Below are 15,147 nucleotides of genomic sequence, written 5' to 3' on the forward strand. Positions count from 1 at the left end.
AACTAAAATAAAACACTGCCTTATAGTCTTATCATATCATATTATAGATATGGCTATGATGTGTCTAAAAGTATACAATGTATTTCTGTCTACCTATATCAGGGGTGGGAAATGTTGGGCCCAAGGGCCATATATAAGGCTGGCAGAATCGTTTGGTCTGTCCCTGCCAAGGCAACCATGGGTGAGATTTGAAATTCAATAAATCTATACCAGGACAATTTTTAACTGGGTAATTATGTATGGCCCTGGAATGATGTTATAAGTATTCAAATGGCTTTTTGCAGTAAAACAGCTTCCCCACCTCTGATCTATATCAATGTATGCAAGAACTACTATTCAAAATACACACTGGTTTTAACATCATTATAATATGTTGTTGATTTTTAATGAAATGTCAAAAGTATTGAATGATGGTTTCACACTTTTAAACCAGACAGAGGACTCAAGCAGTATCTGAGCCATACAGGCTAGGCTGACATCAACAAACTACTGGGACACTCTCAAAACACTCTCACACTTGGTTGGCCACAGTTGTGATTATAGAGCTGGCAACCCAAATCAAGAAAGAAGTAATGCTAGACATATAAAGCCTACAATCATCACACAGCTCAGGAGATTCTGCAGGATTAAGTCTTTACTGCCAGTTAGCTTTGTGGGGACTCCTAATTTTGAAGGCAAGACAGAGACTGGAGGACCTAGATGTTAGGCTTAGCAACACTGAAGCTCCCATCAGTGGAGCACCTGCCTCCCTAATACAGGAGGGCTGGCACCAGCAAGTGCAGTGGGCTCTGTTCTGGAAAAGTAGTTGCCTAGATTTCTTCCGACATAATCCATCCTCCCAATCAGAAGGGAAGTTCCCCCAGAGCCTTGCTCTGATGCCACGATTTCCTACACTGTAGAAAATGATGTCAACATCTAGTGCTTTGTTTCTACCATCTCATGTGAACACAGCAAACAGGGTGGAGCCATTATGGCTCAAAGTATCTTACTTCTACCAGAGTTTTTGTTCACTTCCTAAAATATATCGGAGTTTGCAAACCAATGGTTTCTGGGCCAAATCCAGGCCACAGATCTGCCTGGTTTGGCCTCAGGGTCATTAAAAAAAGAAAAGATGAGCTACATTTTAAAATGGGAGAATTTACAGAAAAATTTAGGTATGTTCCTTCTCTGAGAAACCAAAAGATATAGGCAACAACTGGCTGAAACTGAACTACCATTCCACTTTTAGAAAGGCCACAAAGGCAGTTGCCTAGTTCCTATACTCCCTAGGGGATCCCATACACTGGTATCTGGCCTTGCTTCACTCATTTACATACATGCTGGGTTTGTACCACGTGAAATGTGTGCTCCACAGAGGTTTAAAGGTACTATGGTAAGTATTAATCTAGTGTAGTGTGACCAGTGATGCAGTAACTTCAGGAACAGTCATTTGTCATAAAAGACTATCCCAGTGGCTGACACTGTGGTATAGTGGGTAAAGCACCCATGTGTGGTGCCAGCATCCCATATGGGCACCATTTCTAGTCCCAGCTGCTCCACTTCTGATCCAGCTCTGTGCTACGGCCTGGGAAAGCAGTGTAAGATGGCCCAAGTCCTTGGGACCCTGCACTCACGTGGGAGACCCAGAAGAGGCTCCTGGCTTCGGATTGGCCCAGCTGCAGCCGTTGCAGCCACTTGGGGAATAAACCAGCAGACAGAAGACTTCTCTCTCTCTCTCTGCCTCCCTCTCTGTAACTCTCTGCCTTTCAAATAAATAAATTTTTTTAAAAAAGACTATTTCAGGCAAGAAAAGCATGTTTAGCATTCTGACCCCTCTCATCAAATCCCAGCAGCACCCCAAAAGGGCTGCTAGGGAGGCACTAATATCACAGGCTAACAAACACTGCTGGTATGTTAAGATTGGTGAGATATTTCCCAGGTTTGAAGAAAAGTTAGTTTTGTCTTAAGAGAACTTTCAGGATTAAAAACTGAAAGAATCACTCTCTTTTCTGATTGATCTGTTCCAGTATTAACGGTTAAACAAAAATAAGCATGTAACTATATATTGGTATAGAGCCTTGGAACATAATCAGTTGTCCTACTGGTTTGGAAGTTTTTATTTTAAGTCATATTTACTTAGCCATACCTATATATGTACTAAGTGCTCATTTAGTCTCCCAAATAATCCTACAAGAGAGGTAATATCACCCACATTTTAAAAATGAGGAAACTGGAAACTCAAAGACAGTAAATAATTTGCCACCAATCACCCAGCGAACAATTAGCAAAGCTAATAAACAAACTTGAAGTCTATGCCACTAAATCATCATTCTCCTGGACTACTAACTATCTGGTAAGAGTCTGATGATGTTATAACTCTTAAGACAGTTCAATGCAAACCTTGCTTTTTTCTGAAAATAAAACAAAACAAAAAACAAAAAGATTTATTGTATTCATTTATTTGAAAGGCAGAGTTAGAAAGAGAGAGACAGAAGAGAGCTCTTATCTGCTGGTTCACTTCCCAAATGGCCAGAATGGCTGGGGCTGGTCCAAGTCAGATCCAGTAGCTTACCCAGGTCTCCCAAGGGGATGATATGGGTGCAGGGGCCCAAAATGTAGAGCATCTTCTGCTGCCTTTCCCAGGCGCATTAGCAGCGAGCTGGATAAGAAGTGGAGCAGCTGGGACTTGAACTGGCACCCACATAGGATGCCAGCATTGAAGGAAGTAGCTTAACCTGCTGCGCCACAATGCTCGTCCCCAGAACTTGATTCTAAACTTGAAGAGCTTTTGTTCTAGATTGTGAGTCCTTCAAATTAAATAGCAACAAGAAGTAACTGGTATTAGACCATAATGAATGATCCTTTTGACAAACGTAAGTACTCCAATTTTAGGATTTTTCATGCATATATGTAAAGGTGCTACTAAATAACAAGGGAGAAATAGGAATGTGATAGCTATTATTTTCCCTAAATGAGCCTTCCAAATAATTTCTAAACAATCATCCTACAGGATCTTCATTACAGTGGACACCATTTTGAAACAGTCACATAATCACTGCATCTAATATTCTGTTATATTCTTAAGAATATGAGATCAAAGTAATATTTAAATAATCATTAAAATATTTTCAAGTTAAATATAGCCCCTCAAAACAAATCATGTTCAGATTTAAACTTAACATCCCCACCACCCCAATGAGTATCTGTAAGCTGTCCCCATAAATAGAAATATTTAGATATATACATACATAGGAATAGCACATACACAGAATTTCAGCTAAGAAGTGCTTGAAGCAGCAACATTCTAGTAGCAATTAGCACACCTAGCATTCACATCATGATCTCTAACAGCATTCTCTAATAAAAGGAACCCAGGCTCCATGGAGAAAGTAAGAAAGTACTAAAGCAAAACAGCCCGTCAATGGAGGCATGTAGAAATGACACAGAAGCCAATTGCAAGAGCTCCCCAACGGCCAAAGCTGGAAAAATTGGAACAACATAATCTAAGTAGTACTGGATGGATTATAGCCCAATATATAAAATAAATATTCATGACCTCATACTGATATAAATAAATATATAAATAAATGCAGGGGGAAAACAAATCTCCTATACAGAAGAATTCCATATAACTTATATAGACAATTCACCCTCAAGGAGACAGAGCTTAATTTCCCCCTTGTTAAATATGGACTGCATCTAGTGACTTCTTTCCAAAGAACGCAATACAGAAAGGTATGTTAAAAAGAGATTAACTTCACAGTGGAGAAACCTGATACCCTCTCAGCTAGGTGACCAAAGTCAACATCAACAACTCTAAGCAAAATTGACAGCATGTAGTCTAGACATGATCTGATGAAAAACTGAGAATGACACTTTATCTTTGTGGTCTTCCTCCCCAAAATCCATTACCCCAGCCTAAGGATGAAAAAAAAATCTGATAAATACCCAAGAAGGGATAGTCAACAAAATACCTGGTCAGTACTCCTCAAAATGTCAAGCTCAAAAACACGGCAAATCTGAGAAAATGTCACAGCCAAGAAGAGCCTAAGGAGACATAACAAACAAATGCAAAATGGTTTCCTGAATGGAATCCTGAAACAGAAAAAAAAAAAAATTAGATAAAAACTAAGGAAATCTGTTAACTGGAGTCCACACTTTATTTGAAGTTTCAATACTTGTTCATCAGTTTTAATAAATATATCATACTAATATAAGCTGTTAATAGGTAAAACTGGGTACAAGGTATATGGGGACTATATCAATGTTTCAATTTTTCTGTAAAACCAAAATTATTCTAAAAAATAATGGCTACTTAAAATTAGAAAACAAATACCTCGAGATGGTGTACAAGCTCTGGTACAGGAGTTCTAGTCACATCTCCAGCTCTGAAAGCACCTTCTTTTCAGTAGTCTAGAAATCTAAGAGAATGAAAAGGTGATTATCCTTTCGCTAATTTCCCAATTCTTGGAAAATGACAAAAACTAAGAGACTTCAGTGCCTTAACTTAAGACCAGACAGGATGCTAGACCACACTTTGAGGGCAGGTGGCTGTTTCTCAAGTATTTTCATTAGCTGAGTCTTCCTTTAAGTCAAAAATATGTTCTACAGTAATTAAATTCTACATCACTGAGAACAGCAGTTCAAAAGGACAAAAAAGATGGTCTGCTGTTTATTTTCTTAAGGCTTTTGTAGTGTATCTAATTGTAACTTGCCATCCTAGGCTCCTCATTCTATTTAAAGAAGAAAGGATTAAGCCCAGGTTTATGACACATGCATGTAATTTTTAATTGCTTACCTGAAACAGTACATAACTTCTTTTAAAATGCTGACTATTATATAACCCATTTCTATTGCATGAGGAGCAGTTTATATACAGAATTAAAACCTTATTCACTGATTCTGACAGATGAACACTCTTTCTCCCTATCACTTATGTGCATTCTCCATGAACCTATTAATTCAGTGATCATTTTAGGGCAAATATTGGTTTATATCAGAGTTATCCTGTACACAAGTTTCTAATTCATCTCTCGTGCAAACATTTTACCAGCACAGTAAAACTAAAATAACACATCTTGTATCTTGTTTATAGCATATATTTTATCATACTTTATTTTTATATTTCTCATTTTATCTGGAAAATTAGCCACAAAATGAACTTCAAGGGGCCAGCGTTGTGGCACAGCAGGTTAAGCTGCTGCCTGTGATACCAGCAACCCATATAAGTGCCACTTTGAGTTCTAGCTGCTCTACTTCCAATCCAGCTCCCTGCTAATGTGCCTCAGACAGTAGAGGAAGATGGTCCAAGTGCTTGGGGCCCTGTCACCGATGTAGGAGACCTGGATGGAGTTCTAGGTTCCTAGCTTTGGCCTGGCCCAGTCCCAGCCATTGTGGCCATTTGGGGAATGAACTAGTGGATGGAAGATCTATGTATAACTCTTTCAAATAAATAAAATCTTTAAAAAAAATGAACTTCAAATATGAGCAAACAGTACTATGCACCTAACCAAATGCTGTTTCTACATGTGTAACACCTCCTTCTACTATCTGAAACAACAATGCAAAATCCAACCCATATTTATATTATCTTTTTCCATAAACTTCAATCAGTACATATTTTTCCCCCTTTAAAAAAATTTTTTTTAAAGACTGACTTAATTGAAAGGCAGAGCTACAGAGAGAGAAAGGGAGAGACAGAGAAAGAGGTCTTCCTTCTGCTGGTTCACTCCCTAGATGGCCACAACAGCCAGTGCTGGACCAGGCTGAAGCCAGGAGCCAGGAGCTTCATCCAGGTCTCCCACATGGGTGACAGGAGCCCAAACACTTGGGCCATCTTTTGCTGCCTTTCCCAGGCCATCAGCAGAGAGCGGGATCAGAAGTGGAGTAGCAGGGACACAAACCATCACCCATATGGGATGCTAGCAACATAAGTGGTGGCTTTACCCACTACACCACAATACAGGCCCCACTTTCTCCTCTTCTTAAATGCCTATAAAATATTGTACTCACCACCATTTTCATCACTTGAAAAGTATTTATTACCTTTTTATTCCCCCTCTAAGTTTTGTAACTATAAATCTTGACAACAAAAGCCAAATAAGCTGCTTCAGCTGTAGTACTTTAGTATGCGTGGGAGACCTGGAAGATGCTCCTGGCTTAGATCGAAGCAACTCGGACCGTTGTGGTCAACTGGGGAGTGAACCAGCAGATGGAAGATCTCTCTCTCTCTCTCTCTCTGCCTCTTCTCTCTGTGTCTAACTCTGATTTTCAAATAAATAAATAAGTCGTTAAAAAATAAATAAATAATCTTTAAAAAAAGAATATGATGATACAGTCTTGGCAATACAGGAAAAACATTTGCTATCTTTCCTGCTTATTTTTTTCTTAATAGATGAAAGCTTTCTACTTGATTAATAAACAAAGTGGGGTTATCTGAGAAACCTTTGGATATGAAAACTGAAACTGTGTTATTTATTTGTTATGCATTTTTTGTGACTTACTTTCTCTCAAATGCAGCCTAGATGTGTTTGGGAGCTCCCTCACGCACATATAGGAAGACCCTGTCTTAGAATATATCTAAAAGATAAAAAAAAAAGAGTAATCAGTCTCATTAACTCAGAAATTCAAGATCACAAAGTATAGGAATGTCCTAGTGAAATCTGTTAATTTAATTATTTGATTATTTCTAAACTGGCAATATTCTTGAATCCATTGTTTACTCACTTCATAAAATTAGAGATACAGAATGTCCATACCCTTACAGTGAAATACACTGGTAGTTATAACAGAGTGAGGTTAAGTACCATTAATGAGATAGTTAGAAAAAGAAAGAGAAAGAGAAGGAAAGCTCACAGAAGAGATGACATTTAAGAAGAGGTTTTTCTAAAAAAAATCAAAACAATAGGATTACAAAGTTAGAAGGAACTCTGCATATCATCCCACATCCAACCCAGTGGTTCTCAACCAGGGTTGACTCTGCCTCACAAGGGACATCCCACAAGGGACATTTGACAATGTCTGGAGATATTTCTGGTTGTCATACTAGGAAGGAACAGTATCACCATCTGACGGGCAGAGGTCAAGGATGCCACAATACACCAGATAGCCCCTAATGGCAAGGAATTATCAGGCCCAGGATGGCAACAGTGCTGAGGTGAGAAGCTCTGAACCCAACCCTAATATCAGCCCTTGCTCTATACAACTGAAGGGTAGAGAGGTTTAAAAACTTGCTAAAAAGGTAGGATTATTAAACAGGCCTCACAGCATCTTGTCCAGTGTTTCATTTACAACATGCACATATCCACATGTTATTATACTACAAAACAGATGTTTAAGAGAGTAGAACATTTTCATAAACTATCGAAAAATCAAAGCTGATCTTACTATACACAGCCTTTCTATATAACAGATCTAATAATGCTTCAAAACAAAAATTATGGCTATGATATTTTTAAAATGCTACCTTATTTCTTCATAATATTAGATTTGCTATCTGTTCAACTTAGTTGTTGAACATGATTTTGAGAAAAAGAAACACTGCAGTAAAAACTACGAAGCTGGAGGAACTGCATAGCCAAGACTATCTGATCGCGCCTTCAGACTGTGTTCCAAAGCTTCACCACCTCCAACCAACTGCGGTGGCGGGGTGGGATCTGGGACCTGGACAGGATCAGCTCTTTTTATTCAAAAATCAATTGCTAAATTACTCTTTCATCCACTGCTAAGGTTTCAAAAGCAAATGAATCATCCAAAGAACTTGTACCTCCCAGTGAGAAACAGCTGGTAGTAGTTGCTTGGGGTCCTGATTTAGGGCCTAAATCTAAACATATAAACTCATGCAAACATCTTTTCTTTCTTTAACCTTGATCTTTAATGCACAAAGTGTACACAAATGAGGAAGGGTATAAATATTTAACATGTTCATAGCAATACAGTTTCATTTTCAAACACATATTCACTCCTCACTTCCAATTTTTCAATCGGTGAAACCTCAACTGTTTAACAAACAATTCACACTGAAAAGCTTGAAGAAAAGGCCAAAGATACCATCTTAAAAAATGATAGGCCAAAGAGGTAATAAGAGTCAAACTGTGAAAGATTAAAGAAGCATGAGCAAATGATAGTGTATGTGTGTGTGTATATATATATATATATATATATAAATATAAATAAAAGGTCTTGAAAAGGCGAGCAGCCATTTCACTACGTGAAATCTCAGTGAATGAGGGTCACATTAACTGATACTGAGATAGTAAGAGAAAGTTTTCATTGCCTGAGCCACCCTGCTCTCCTCTCAGTCACCCTCAGTACCTAAGGCAGAGCTCCAAACAGCAGAGGGGCCGAACAAGCTTTCCTGTGATTCTGGCTTCAGATAGCAAGCAGAGCTTTAGTTACATCCCTGGCAAACCTGCACCTTCCCTTTTTAGGGCCACAGGTCTTTAAAATTTAAATGACTGCACAGTGAGTCTAATTTGCTCTCTGGTAAAGTAGGAGAATTTTTAAATTCCCACACCCCAAGTGAGCAGGACACCCTTCCTCATTTGCAAGCCAACCCGAAGTAAAGGAGGTATACACTCTTCTTTTTTCACCCCCCTGCTACCCTACCTACCCTCAGCAGAATTAGAACTGCTCACTCAGGACTGGGAGACCCTCCTCAAGCCCAACCCACCATTCAGGAATAACTTTAACTTTCTCAAGCAATAAAATTTCTTTAGCCTAAGCCTTAGCAAAATTGTTTTTTTTTTTGAAGAGTTATTTATTTATTTGAAAGTCAGAGTCACAGAGAGAGAGGGAGAGACCAAAATAGAGAGCAAGACCTTCCATCCATTGGTTCACTCCCCCGCTGGCCCCAAGGGCCAGGGCTGGGCAAGGCCAAAGCCAGGAGCCAGGAGCTTCATCCAGGTTCCCCAGGCAGGTGGCAGGGGCCCAAGTACTTGCGCCATCTTCCGTTGTTTTTCCCAGGCTGTTAGCATTGAGCTGGACCAGAAGTGGAGCATCTGGAACTCAAACCAGCACCCACATGGAATGTTGGTGTCATAGTTGCTACACCATGATGCTGGCCAAGAAAACTTTTTAAAAAGAGTTAAAGAAACCAGGGGCCAGCGCTGTGGTGCAGTAGATTAAGCCTCTGCCTGTGGCGCTGGCATCTCATATGGGCACCGGTTTGAGTCCCAGCTGCTCCACTTCCAATCCAGCTCCTTGCTAATACCCTGGGAGGGCAGTGGAGGATGGCCAGAGTGCTTGGGCCCCTGCACCAGTGTGGGAGATCCGGAAGAAGCTTCTGGCTTTGGATCGGCCCAGCTGCGGCCATTATGCCCATCTGGGGAGTGAACCAATGGATGGAAGACCTTTCCCTCCCTCTCCCCTCTCCCTCTGCCTGTAACTCTACCTCTCAAATAAATAAATGTTTAAAAAAGAAGAAGAAATCAGTCTTTTGTTTTCCAGTTGAGGATTTAAACAACTTAACAACTGACTAGATATTTCAGGTTAACCACACAGCCCAAGTAAATGAGGAAAAAGTTCTTCCATATAGAAAAAAATCGGATAATAATGGCAGAAGTGACCAAATTAGGACAATCATAATTTGGTAAACTTTAACTGAATAGCTAATTCTAGTGCTAGTAATCAACAGAGGGTAAAAGCAGTTAATGAAAAGTTGGGCTTCACATAGAAATCCAGCTATCCATCTGAACTTCTTGAAGACTCACAGCAAAAGTGAAATGACCACACACTCTCCCTTCAGACATGATGGAATATGAAGCAGCAGCAAGTACTCTTGCCCATCCCTCCAAAAGAAGCATAAGCTGAACCTATTCTGGCATATAGATCTAAAACTGGCACAGATGAAATACACAGGATAAATATTAAAAACAACTTATGCAATACCCTACTAGAATGGGACACTCTGACCACTGAGGGGAGAGGGTGGGGGGAGAAGGTTGTTGCAGATTACAAGAGAAATATGAAATATTTAAGGAGCATAATCAAATATAGTAAGTAGATCCTCTTCAAACAAATCAACTATTTTAAAAAAGAATTTTTTTAGACAACTGGGGAAACACACTATGGACTAAGAAGTGTTGTTTATGCTATGAGGAATTATTATTTGCTGTGTTATATATGTCAGTAACATTGCAGTTATGTAAGAAAGTGTGTTGTTTTAGAAACATTAAATTATTTAGTGGTGAAATTACATACTGGACATGCTTTAAATTCTTGACCAAAAAACAAGGGAAAAGACAAGATGAAAAAAGTATGGTAAAATGTTGGTAACTGCATCATCAAAAGTTCACTCAATTTTATATTCGTGTGCATCTAGATGTGATTACAAATAGAATTAAAAACAAAAATAATCAGTGCCAGCACTGTGGCACAGTGGGTGAGGCCACCACCTACAGCACTGGCATCCCATGTGGGTGCTGGTTAAAGTCCCAGCTGCACCAGTTCTGATCCAGCTCCCTGCTGATGTGCCTGGGAAGGCAGCAAAGGATGGCCCAGGTGCATGGGCTTCAGCACCCAGGTGGGAGACCCAGAGGAAGCTCCTGGTCCTGGCTCAGGCCTAACCCAGCTCCAGCTGATGCAGCCATTTGGGGAATGAACCAGTGAATGTTAGATTCTCTCTCTCCCTTTCTCTCTCTCTGTAGCTCTTTCAAATAAATATATAAATCTTTAAAACAAAAATTTTAAAAAATGAAAATAACCAAGCAGAAGTCACTAGTCCTTTAAGGAGAAAAACTGTGATATATCCAAAGCAATATCTGAAAGGACGATTTTAATTATTTGGTACAGACTACACCAGACTGCACAGAAAAAAGTAGCTAGAGATTAAAACTATCAAGAAGATTCTTAAGACAGTTCAGAGATAAAATCCTTAAAAAAATCAAAACCATTATATTTAAATATTTATTAAAAACTGTAATAAGTAATAAAGCACAAAAAAGTAGAAGCCCATGCCTTGTCCTGATATCTCCTGTGGAGCTGGTAAAAAAGATCACACTCTGTATCCTAATAACAAAGAAGTTCAAAGAAGGGAAAAGAAGGCTAGGTAAAACAAGTTTGTTGAAGAAAAATAATCAAAGTAGACAACAAAAAAGATGCAGGATTGAAGACAAGAAAAGGGGAGAAATAAAAATATCCTAAATGAGGAAATTCAAAAGATTTTGCTTTATGTCACAATTCTATCCATGCTTTAAGGCATGACAGATTTGTGAATGGAATAGGGGAGAAACCTAATGAATGAAGTTCTAGAAAGAGAATTCTTAGGGATGAAAAAAACTGTTCTGAAGACTAAATGGAGTAATATTAAATTTGAAGAGGAGGCATTCTTGAATCGTAAAATATGCAGTAACTGAACACCACATGATTGAATATACTCCAAATAAACCTGGACATTTGACATTCACAGGCCTAACACAGATAGCCGTTCAACACTATCATTGTACGGGAGTAAGCAGGACATTAAAAATGAGATGTCAGAAGCATAGGAGCACAACTCCATTGTAGAAAAGGGGTCCAAGAAAGATAAATTTTTTTGCCCTCTTTGAAATTCAGGATACAGCAAATGAGATTTTGGCTAGATTCCATCAAGGGTGATTGGACAGGCAAGACAAGAGCCTTACAGAAAATATCCAGTAAGGGAGTTAAGTAGGGGAGTTAGGATTTCACCAAAAGCGTGATGAGAAAGCAAACACACTGGGGAAAAAGCAGCATCTTTTTTAGAACCAGGAAAATGGAGGTATGTCTAAAGAGAAGGAAAAGGACTATACATGTAGAGACGAGAAATGACTAGTGACAGAACAAGCTTTCCAACAGGGCAGAGAGCTAGCAAACTCCAGAGCAGTGGGACCATGTTCCGGGAACAGGGATGATGGGATATGAAAGAGTCATCTCCCAATTATCTTAAACTTCAGGACATAAGTTATGGAGCAGTTTATGGTTTACACAAAGAAGAAAGGAGAACATGATAAAACTGGGAAGTCCGTGGACTGTCCACAAGCAAGAGCTAACTGGCAGTCATGAAATAAAATGTTGTAATAGTAGTAGACAAAAAACACACACCATCCACCAGGTGTGGTACCACAGGCAAGTTACTTAACCTTTCTTAGTCCCTGTTTCCTAATGCTTCACTTAATGCCACACCTAACGACCACATACTTGCCTCACAAGGCTGCTGTAGGAATTAATTTACAAGGAAAGAAAAAGTCTGCAATGGGTAATGCACCATATTCACTCATTAGCCTGAGTGAGAGCTCTCAGATGGCAGGAAACCTAAGAATGTCAGCAGAAGTATTTTTTCTATTTCACAAGAGCAGCAGATAGGTGTACCAAAACAGAAGTCATGGTGGTTAAACAAACAACAAAAACAACAACAACAAAAACAAAAAAAATCTAGAAAATACTCTTTTCCACGGGGAGGGAAAATTTAGCTGATATTATACATCCCAATTTCAATAGCACTTAATAGGGATTTCATATTCTGAGAATCATTCCAGACACTGTTTTTGCTGAAACTTAAACACAATAAAGCAGTCTATTGCCAATGTCTAGAAATTGCCCAAGGTTGAAGAGACTTAAAATGTTTGAGTACTCACAAAATAATTTACTCATTTATACATGCGTACACACAGAGAACATGTAAAAATGTACATAATTATACAAGTGAGCACAAGTATATAAAACAAAGCTTACATAAGAGGATGAAGTTTTTGCCAGTTTTAAGAAAATTCTGCCCATAAAGAAACACAAGTGGCCTCCCTTTCTTGGTTATAGGACATTAGATGATTTGAATCAATTCTTACTAAAGCCAAGTAACACAGTGGGACAAAACCTAAGAAATAACTTTCTCAAATAATGTAAAAGGGTTAAACTATATTTGACAGCGTGAAAGGCCAGAGGAACAAAAGGGACAAATCCTCTTCTTCCACCTTGAGGGTGGGTCCCTGAGGGGCTGCACCTTAGAAATAAGGGTGAACCAGAAATTAATCTTTCTATATACTGAATGCAATGTGGCCTTGAGTCATCTGGTTGGCCAGGAAAATCTCAAAAGCTAAGATCTGATTAAGTAATCCTAGGTTCCCTCAAGCAGATGAACACACACACATTTCTGAAATACCTTATCCTTGATCGCAAATGAGTTCTCAATTTTTCAAAAATGTTGTCCATTATACAATTAAAGTCTACAAGGCACATGAGATGATAAGACGACCATAAGCCACTGAAACAAATAAAATCAAACACATGGGGAGTCCAAATATTGGAATTACCAGACATAGATTTTAAAAATCATAACTCCTGGCCGGCGCCGTAGCTCACTTGGCTAATCCTCTGCCTGCGGCGGCAGCACCCCAGGTTCTAGTCCTAGTTGGGGTGAGGGGTTCTAGTCCCAGTTGCTCCTCTTCCAGTCCAGCTCTCTGCTGTGGCCTGGGAAGGCAGTGGAGGATGGCCCAAGTGCTTGGGCCCTGCACCCGCATGGGAGACCAGGAGGAAGCACCCGGCTCCTGGCTTCGGATCAGCGCAGAGCCAGCCATAGCAGCCATTAGGGGAGTGAACCAACGGAATAAAGAACTTTCTCTCTGTCTCTCACTGTCTGTAACTCTCTCTCTGTCTCTCTCTCTCTAACTCTGCCTGGCCAAAAAAAATATCATAATTTCTGTGTTCAAGGAGATGAATGCCAAACTTAAAAATCTCAGCAACAAACTAGAAATCATAAAGAGTACAGCCAGGGGCCGGTGCTATGGTGTAACGGTTAAGGCCACCGCCTGCAGTGCCAGCATCCCATGTGGGCGCCGGTTTGAGACCCGGCTGCTCCACTTCCAATCCAGCTCTTTACTGTGGCCGGAGAAAGCAGTGGAAGATGGCCCAAGTTCTTGGGCCTCAGCACCCACTTGGGAGACCCGGAGAAGTTCCTGGCTCCTGGCTTTGGGTCGGCACAGCTCCGGCCATTGCAGCCAACTGGGGAGTGAACCAGTGGATGGAAGAATCTCTCTCTCTCTCTTTCTGCCTTTCCTTCTCTCTCTGTGTAACTCTTTCAAATAAATAAATAAATAAATCTTTTAAAAAAAGAGTACAGCCTTATAGCACTTAAAGACAGGGGTGTGTTTGAAGAAATGTGTTGTGTGAACATCAAAGTGTTCTTATACCAACTAAGACAGCTACAGTGTCACTAAATAACCTTACGGGAAGACCCATCCTGTGTGCAGTCGACTGTTGACCCGAAAGGTTACTGTGTGACATGACTGTATTTTTAAAAGAATAATTTTGTCATTGAAAAAAGTAAAAGGTACAATTAACTCAATGGAGGCCAGCCCAGTGGCACAGCAGGTTAAGCCACCATCTGCAGTGCTGGCACCTCATATGGGCACCAGTTCAAGTCCGGGCTGCTCTGCTTCAAATCCAGCTCCCTGCTAATGCCATGGAAGAACAGTCCTTGGGCCCCTGCACCCATGTGGGAGACCCAAAAGAAGTTCCTGGCTCCTGCCTCTAGACGGGTCTAGCTCCAGCCATTGCGGCCATTTGGGGAATGAACCAGCAGAAGAGATATGTCTCCCCTCTCATTCTCTGACTTTCAAATAAATAACTTTAAAAAAATTAACTCAATGAACAGGTTTAACAACCAATGGACACAGCTGAGACAGTCAACCGAAGATAGGTGGAGGAAGAGAGGGGGAGTTCCAAGAAAAGAGAGGATACAGTAAGAAGTCTAATATCCAGCAGTTGATTGGAATCTCAGAGAAAAAGTGAGACAGAATGTGGTAGAAGCAGTACTTGCATGGCTACATTTTTTCCAAAAATGATGAAAGAGGCAAAACCACATATTTAAGAATCTCAACAAATTCCTAGGTGAAAACCAACACACAAAGGAAAATTCTAAAGTATGTGGAGGGGAGGAAACATTACTTTCAAAAGCGCAAGAGTTAGACTGCAGCTTATTTCTCAACAACAAAAATGGAAGCTAAAAGATTATGTATATCCAGGAAGTAGAAAGAAAATAACTGCCAATCTAGTATTCCACTGCTGGGAAAAAAAACTTCAAAAATGAAATGGAAGGGCAGGCATTCGAAGCAGCAGTTAAGACACTGCTTGAGATACCCAAATCCCACATCAGAATGCCTGGGTTCATGCCCTAGCTCTGCTTTCAATTTTCCAATTCCAGATTCTTGTTAGTGT

At 39.9% G+C, this 15,147-nt stretch overlaps 1 protein-coding gene across 11 annotated transcripts in view; it reads right to left on the reverse strand.

Annotated features, from left to right (window-relative positions):
* The window catches only part of TAB3 (TGF-beta activated kinase 1 (MAP3K7) binding protein 3), an 80,076-nt gene that overhangs the window by 49,078 nt on the left and 15,851 nt on the right, over nucleotides 1–15,147 (reverse strand). For 7 of the 11 annotated variants that reach the window (XR_011385692.2, XR_001795464.4, XM_089324082.1 and 4 more), the window contains exons 2-4: nucleotides 6,483–6,558; nucleotides 4,316–4,400; nucleotides 3,954–4,074 (exon numbers count right to left, since the gene is read on the reverse strand). The exons of 1 other annotated variant lie outside the window; for it this stretch is intronic. The gene's annotated coding sequence lies outside the window, so the exon portion shown is untranslated. The remainder of the gene's footprint in view (nucleotides 1–3,953; nucleotides 4,075–4,315; nucleotides 4,401–6,482; nucleotides 6,559–15,147) is intronic. 3 more of the 11 variants (XM_017349837.4, XM_017349839.4, XM_017349838.4) reach the window with 3 other exon arrangements.

This window comes from Oryctolagus cuniculus, chromosome X, assembly GCF_051225735.1.
Source record: "Oryctolagus cuniculus isolate XC-2025 breed Fujian yellow rabbit chromosome X, ASM5122573v1, whole genome shotgun sequence".
Classification (NCBI taxonomy): domain Eukaryota; kingdom Metazoa; phylum Chordata; class Mammalia; order Lagomorpha; family Leporidae; genus Oryctolagus; species Oryctolagus cuniculus.